An 8,419-nucleotide genomic window follows, 5' to 3' on the forward strand; every position below is an offset into this window, starting at 1 on the left:
CATTTTTTTTAATTTTTTTATGCCTTACTATATTATTACCTTTTTATACCTCACTATACCATGATGTTTTGATGTTTTATATAACCTTACTATACTATGAAGTTTTTATTACATTTTGTGCCTTATTACACATATAATGTTTTTATGCCTTACAATACTGTGACTTTATGACTTACTATACTATGATTTTTATGCCTTGCTACACTATGGGTTTTTGTGCCTTACTATACTATGACTGTTTATGCCTTATTAAATTATGATTTTTTTATGCCTTATTAAATTATGATTTTTTAATGCCTTACTATACTATGACTTTTTATACCTTACTATACTATGACATTTCTATGCCTTTATGCCTTCTGGTGGGCAAGCAGGAGTTATTTGGACTAGTGACTGGGGATCAGGAGGCAGCCAGACCACCAACAGGAGATCAGGAGCAGGAGGTAGCTGAACTGCTGACTGAAAATTGAAAAAGGATTTGATGTAGGCTAGGCCACTAACTGGGGATCAGGTGCTGTGGACATCTGGACCGCCAGCACGAGATCAGGAACAACAGGTGGCCAATATCATATATATATGTCAATATTTGATATTGTTCCAATTTCTATCAGGTTTCACATGTAATTTCAACATATATAGGCTATACTGTATAAACATATGATTTTACTTCATATGTACATGTATTTCATATATGTAGATTTATCACATGTACATATATTACATTTGCATATGGGCATTTCTGAATGTAAATTCAGACTTTATATGTTAATGAACCGTTTGGTTGACAGCATTAAAAAGTCAATCTCTTCGTTTTGGAGGGGTGGCGGGGTTGTTGCGTCCCTACCAATGTTGAGACCAAACCTGCGCCTTTGGCCAAATCAAATTCTGCTTAGGGCCCCATAAAGGCTTGGGCCGGCTCTGGCTATAGGCATCAATCTTCTTAATTATGACAACTTTTCAATTTAATTTTTGACATATGGGAGCTCAGTGGGTTAGGGTTAGGGTTAGGGTTAGGGTAATAATGATATTTACAGCTTAACTGAGGCAATTTAGCACAGACTACAACTGCCCTTTTTCTCCATTTTCTACTCTCTTTTATTATTATTCCTTTATTAGATAGTTGACAGTGAAAAGTAACAGGAGACTTGGTTGAAGAGCAAGGGTAGACATGCAATTAAGGTTGCAAGCCAGAATCAAACTGTGGGATCATAGTTATGGAATGTGACTTAGACACAAAACACAAACCAATTCCATGTTTTTTGAATGATTTTTTAAACCATTTGTATGGAAAAGAAAACAAAGTTGAACATTAAAGTCTAATCTCATCATTTTTTCTTTTTTTTGATTTTCTATTATTGTTTTATCTTCTGGTTTGAATTACAGCACAACAAACCACAGCTTTCCAAATTCCAAATGAATGGTTTAGATGATTGCGTTAAATCAGGGATTTTGTTTAAAACCTTTCTGCTTGGAAACTCTGGTCTGACTTCAATCAAGCTGTTGATGCAGTTGTTCTGATATTGATGTGATGTCAAACAGAAAAGTAACTGAAACAATAGAGACATTTTAATTTGAGTGACATGAAGATTTTTCAAAACATCATTACTAAAACCCCCTTTTTGCAAAAACTGTTTTGATGTTTTTATTCTGCCCCAGCAGCTGTTCTATACAACTGTTGATCCAATATACCTATTTCTGCAAAACACCATTAGTGTTAGGTTCCCCAAGGAAGAGCATTTCACCCAGTCTAAACCCTTCAAAGCAGGAACTGTATGACTCATTGGTGGTTAAGTTAAGGTCTGAGAGTGGCTTTTTGGGTTTGTTCCACTAATTGCAGGAAGTGACACATGAGACTGATGCTGCATCAACAACTTGACCCGTGACTGGATCTGAAAGGATCAGCATTAGTAAACCCCTCCAAAGTTCATTAACATTACTTTGATAGTAGCCTATTATAATATCCATTTGCGTAGACTTTTACCAGCAGATGCTATTTTTGGAACAGTATAGCAACTCAATGACACCATGATTCTACCATTAGCTCTAAAGTTAGCCACAACACTCTCAGCAGCCTCTGGGTCATGACACTCTCGGGGCAATCAACCCAAGTCTGAATAAACTTCCCCGAATCTGGTAACTATAATGTGGTTTACATCAACTGCAACATTTTTAATTGGCACCATTTGTTTTGTTTTTTTCTATTTATGAAAAATAAATAAATAAAAAAAACTTCCTGTAAGTTGCGACAGAGGGGTCACAGTTTTCCGTCACCATAAAACACAGCAGGGCCGGGGCATCAGGGTCACTATGGTTCTGTAGTGGAGCTCTGATGTCCCATAAAAAAAACTAAACCAATCCCTAACAGTGCACTGAAGTCCTCCAGCATTGTCAGTGACTGCTGCCGGACTGAGTGCTTGGGCACATCTACTGTGTGTTTTCCTGTATGAGGCAGACTCCTTCTCCCCACGCTTGGATCAAACAGTGTTTGTAGATAAATCTTAATGTTTTTACTAACCATTATGGAACTCTGAATGGGTTTTGATTGCCACAAAAGGAAAATACTGATAGCGTCAAATAACTTGTTAATCACAGAAAAGGATTCTAAATAATCTTCAAATATTTTCCTGTGATTGTTCAGACTTTTTGGCATCTGTTCTTATAAACCCCCACCCAACAACGTAAGCCAAAGAAAACCTTTAAATATATTAGCAAAATGAAAGAGAGAGTGAGTGAGAGAGGGGGTGTTAGACAAAGTGAGGGTAGAAAAGAACACCAAACACACATTTGGCACGGGTTATCAGGAAATGCCACGGGCTTTAAACATGACCACACACTTGTCTGTTCTCATTACCTTGGTTTCTCTCTCTTCCCCTCTCCTCTCCTCTCCTCTCTTCTATCAGTTGGTAAGCATGCTGTGCATGCTTCTGAGTGTGTGTGTGTGCTTAGTGTGATTGGCAGGCGTGACACTGGAAAACTCTGTCCAGGTGAACAGTCTCAACGGGACACATACCACTACAGTCCAGATCGGGGATTGATTTGTGGATTTTCTCCGTCTTTAGAGCGGGGCCAAACATGCATTAGCTGGTAACATGAGGTGTTAGATTTGTGGTTGGCATGCGCATTCACCAAGGTTTAGGAGTAGTAGGTAATATGTTCAGTCACTTTATATAATAGCTTACATGTTTGTGAATGACATTAAAACTGTAAGTTGTTTTGATGATGCCCTGGAGCAATTAGTGGACCCCCATGTTGATGGGACTGTGCATACGCATGAAGACGTTCCTGCCACTGATTTCAAATTATTCCACTTATCGATAACTGGCGGCGGTAAGAAACATAGATGTGCCAACAACAGCCTAAAGAATAAGACTTCATACTTCTAAATATACATGTAAACAATGCAGCTTTTCAACTATTCAAAAAACCAAAAAAACAAAACTATCTTTAATAAGGAGGAAAAAGTAGTCAAACTTTTGTTAGAGCTCAAAGGTACACAGTGTGTGTTTGGTGAGTGACAGTGGTTGTAAACTGAAAACTGTAAATTTGTTGACTTGAAACTTCACAGAGGCAACTTGATCAAACAGCGACGAAGAGCAAAGTGGGGTAAAGCTTCTAATACCGGATAATTTATTATTATTATTATTAAGTGTTTAAAAGTTATAAGTAACCATTTTGATGATATTGGAAAAATCATTTATTAATACCTTGTACATCAGTAATAATCCATTTCATTGTAAAAATTAATTTTGGCATACTGTACTTTATAACAACTAGCATAAACAGTTTTGTTGTTTTTACTCATTTTAGTTCATCAAGATTTTCTTCTCCTGCCACAGGACGACAGTTAAGTTGACCAGTTAACCTCTGGAAAAGCTCTGTAGCTTAATTGCTTCTCAAAAAGTGAGTATATGTTCAGTCAATGGTCACAAATTTGAATGTTCACAAAGCAGTTATATAATGAACCAATGAGTTTGCACTGGAGGAGGATATACACCAGCTAAAGGGATTTGTGAGTCTGGCAACTCAAATGTTACTCTTATGGTTTTCCACTGATTTATAAAGTATTAATAAATCATTTGTCAACATTAATTAAGTCATTATTCAAAACTTACAGACACTCATAAGTATTTCTTATAGAAATAGTGAAAACCAATCTGTTTATATTTTTGATTTTTGTTTGTTTTGTTTTCAATGTCCCACACACACACACACACACACACACACACACACACACACACCACCAAGAAAAGAGTTATAAAGCGAAACAAGTTAAATCAATAGAAAGAGAGAGGGAGTAAAAAAGGTCATCTGGTTAGAGACACTTTGGTGAGTGGAGTGGTAAAACTTTAGCAGCTGTCTCCAAAAGCAGGTTTGTGTGTGTGTATGTGTGTGTGGGTGTGTATGTGTGCATGTTTCCATGCACGTTTCTGTGTGTGTTCATGCTTCAAGTTACCTGTGTGCGTGTCTGGCGAATCACTCAGGTGGGCTCTGAAGACCCAGGCTGCATGCAGTCCTGCCTGCCCTACGCCATGTTCACCATCAACACGTAAATTACACGTATGAGGTCTGACACAGACACATGTGGGATGAAATGTACCTGCTGCCCCAGAGCAGCTTTTTTTCCCCCTGCGTTCTTTAATTTTACCGACCACCGTCCCTCCCCTGTGTGTCTCCAGTTCTACGTGAGTCATGTGGGGGTAAATTAGCAGTGAGCAGCAGACAACACAAGCTGACTGTTAGCAGATGTGTAAGAAATGAGGAAACACAGGTTTAGGCACTATTTTAAGACCTTTCCCCTTGTCCTCGGGCAGTGTTTGGTTTCCTATCTTGGCTGTATGTTGCGACGTTGCAGTAGTTCTTTGTAGTTACACATGCTTGGAGTTTCAGTTGAGGCCAAATTCCAGGTTTTGGTCAACTGAAATTTTAAAAACTGTATAAACTCTGTATTGCATATCTTCAGTGATTACACTGGATGATCGAGTGGAGCTCATTTCATAATGAGCGGTTAGCACCAAATTTTATTTTGAAAAGTTCTAAATTTCAAGCTCTAATTAACAGGTCCCAAAGGGAACTACAAGTATTATAGTAGACCACGGTGTTCAGGAAGGTTGCTTCAGAAATAAACATTTGTATCTGAAAAGCAACACAATAGCAGAAAATAGTCCTTCCTTTACAATATAGGTTGTGTGTGTAAACATGACCTATTTGTGTGTATTTTCCAGCTTGTTTCAGTGTTGTGCATTTTTGAATGACTGACATCTACCGTCAAAGGGCTGGCACAATAGTGTGCGTGTGGGATGTTGATGTGTTTGCGCGACATGCTTCATGTGTAGCATGCTAAAGGATGTGTCATTTAAACAGTTATGGTTTGTGTGCATATACAAACTCAACAGGCCATTTTGTCCATGAATTGTTCCAAGGTTCTGTCTCAAATGTTCACATCAACACCCATAAACACAGGAGGAGGGACAGACAAAAGGCTGAATGGGGACTGTGCACTGAAGTGGGCATGCTCTGTTGAATTGAAGTGGTTTGTGTGGCTTAAGGCTCAATATCTCTCAACATAAGAATCATCTTGTTAAAGTTTGTCAATTTGAAAAGTTGCTGTCTGAGGTGAAAATGTGCAGACACAGAATATTCATTATTCAAGTTTTACTCAGAAATCCCATGAAATTTCCAAGACACGACTGCAGACATGACAACTTTGTTAAATCTATAAATGATTCAGCACTTTAGCGATGAGTCATCAGTCTCTACTTTCTCTGATCGATTGAGTAAGTTTCAATATGTCAGTGGCAATGACAAAAGCAGTTGTTCGCTGTTAGGGAGTGAATTATCTGAGAGAAAAATCAATGGCATATTGAGTGGTTGATATCTGTTAGGGTCCTCTTTAAAGCTATTTTTGGGGACGTGTTGGTGACTCAGTCTGCTAATGTGCATGATAATGAACTGATGTGTTGAAACTCCACTTTTGCGTTTCCGTCCTGCTGCCCACTCTCCAGCTTCCTTTCACTGTCACAATCTGAAAAATCAAATTAAACTTCAACTGACTTGAAGGCAGACCACAGGGCTGCCATGAAAACGTTTTATCTGAGATGCCATATTTTTTGAACTGTTTGTACAGACAGACTGTCCGTATGTGTAGTTTATTTGTGTTGCCCGTTACTGTCAGCAGATCTCAATTACGAGCAGTGACTACACTCGCATGCACTGACAACAGGAAGTGTGTGTTTGTTTAAAGGAGGATCTCTTGACACAGTATCTGTGTTTACAGCGTCTATCCACACCACTGTCATCACTAACCTCAACACAAACACACACACATACACACACACACACACACACACACACACACACACACACACACACAAACACACACACAGACACACACACAGCCCTAAATGTCTCTCTTTCCTCTTTACAGTGAAATACCTGAGCCCCCTCTGCTCTGTGCTCCCACGCTTCCTCAGTCGGAGTCCCTTTCCACTTTTCTTATCTCACCCTGTCTCATTCAAACTATCACACCGTCTGTCCCTTATTCCTGTCATCCCTCCTTCCCATTTTCCACTTCACTCCATCCCCTTGTACATAAGGTCATATGGATGATGTCTGGAAGAGAGGCTGGAATGATTAGAGGTCACAATGAGGTCCGGCTAATTTGCTGCAGCTGAAAACTTGCACACATGCACACGCACTTACACACACGGACACACACACACAAGCACGGGGAAATAATAGCATACAACACATGACTCACACACAATGCACACATTGCAACTTCCAAACAAATCTGCAGGAAGTCTATTAATACTCCGCACACTCCACAAATATGCACTCAGACAGAGCAGCCCTCACCACACTGCTCTGTATTGTACTTCCCTGCTTACAGTCAATCCATTTTTCTCAATTTGCTCTTCATCTACACTCTCTGTGTATCAACTTATTCATTCTCCATATCATCTCCATCTCCCACTGAACTTCCTGCCTCCATTACCAGCTGCAAGAAGATATGAAGTTTCTGGCAATAACCGAGCACAGATGTGAGGAGTCTTGAATGGTGACGGCACTCATGTGAGCGAGGCAGTGGGCTACTGGGTTTCTCTAATTTCCATCTTATAGCAGAAGCCGTGGCTCTCAGACGCAGTGAAAACACCCACTGGATTCTTGCTGGGAGAGTCAGTAATGAGATTGTGGTGATGAGGGCTTTTTGTTGCGAGCTCAAACTGGTGGTGAAGGTTATCCAGTCATCTGCTGCTCATTAAGTGTGAGCATGCGTGTTTGCGACTGCGAGTGTATGTGTATTTTGTGGGGGGGGGCAGGAGTCTGAATGCATGTTTTCCTGTAACGGACAGCGTATGTGGCTTTGTTGCGTGTGTATGCAGATGAGGGAAGGTAGAGAGAGAGAAAGAGAAAAGAAAGAGAGACGCAGAGATTTGCGCTCTGCTCCAGTGAAAGTATCTGACTCATGGCCGATTGTTTATAATTGCGAATGACTCTGTGGTCTTCTCAGGAAGCCGCAGGGGCATTACTCACTGAACCAGAGAGAAGATAGAGGTGGACTCTGCCTCCTACATATTTATCCATCTGTCCCTGTGTTTTGTTTTGCGCACATGGTGTGAATTTAAAGAAAATACTGGGAATCCCCACGATGCAGTGACTCTCAATCTGCACTGTGATAACTATTGTGATTCCTGTTTACTGTGCACCCACTCGCACAGTAACTGGAGGACAGGAGTGCTGCTGTGTGACTGCCGCATCAGACAAAATGCTAAGGCCAGCTACGTGTCACGTCTCCTATCTCATGCTGTCATCGCTGGAAATAGAGATGACACTCAGGAGATGGATAGGGATGTCTTGTCTTTTTCCTCCTCCCTCCCGACCAGTAACTTCACTCCTTATCTAACACAGGAAGAAGGAAAGTAGCACAAACAAGCCCACACGCTCCTCGCTGACAAGTGCCTGCTGATAGCTGTTTCATTTTGCTCACTGTGCTGCTTGGTGATCTTAGAAATTAAAAAAAATTGAAAAAATTGAAAAAAAGATAATACAGGACTGAGTGGGATGCTGCTGTGTGACAGAGAGGGGTGGACACAGAATCTGGTGAATAAATAATCTAATTTCCCCGCAGGGACATATGCAGTATGTATAGCTCAGTCAGACGTAATCGTAAGTGTAGGCCTATATGTGGCATCCTCATTGTGTTTTGTGAGATTTGTAAATGTAATAGCTAAAAGCTTTCCTGTTGGTTCTGGAACAGAATAAGTGTTGCACAGGGTGTGGATGCTGTCCCCATAGTTATACATTGAATCTCAGCTTGAGCATCTCCAACAAGCAATTTGTTTTTCTACTGCTATGATAATAATCCTAAATGTCGACAAAGGTTTATAAGTTGCTTTGTTTTTGAAAAGTGCTTTTTCTA

The sequence above is a fragment of the Seriola lalandi genome, unplaced genomic scaffold (assembly GCF_002814215.2).
Source record: "Seriola lalandi dorsalis isolate HSWRI2012SDOR001 ecotype SW California unplaced genomic scaffold, Sedor1 jcf7180002054188, whole genome shotgun sequence".
Taxonomy (NCBI): Eukaryota; Metazoa; Chordata; class Actinopteri; order Carangiformes; family Carangidae; genus Seriola; species Seriola lalandi.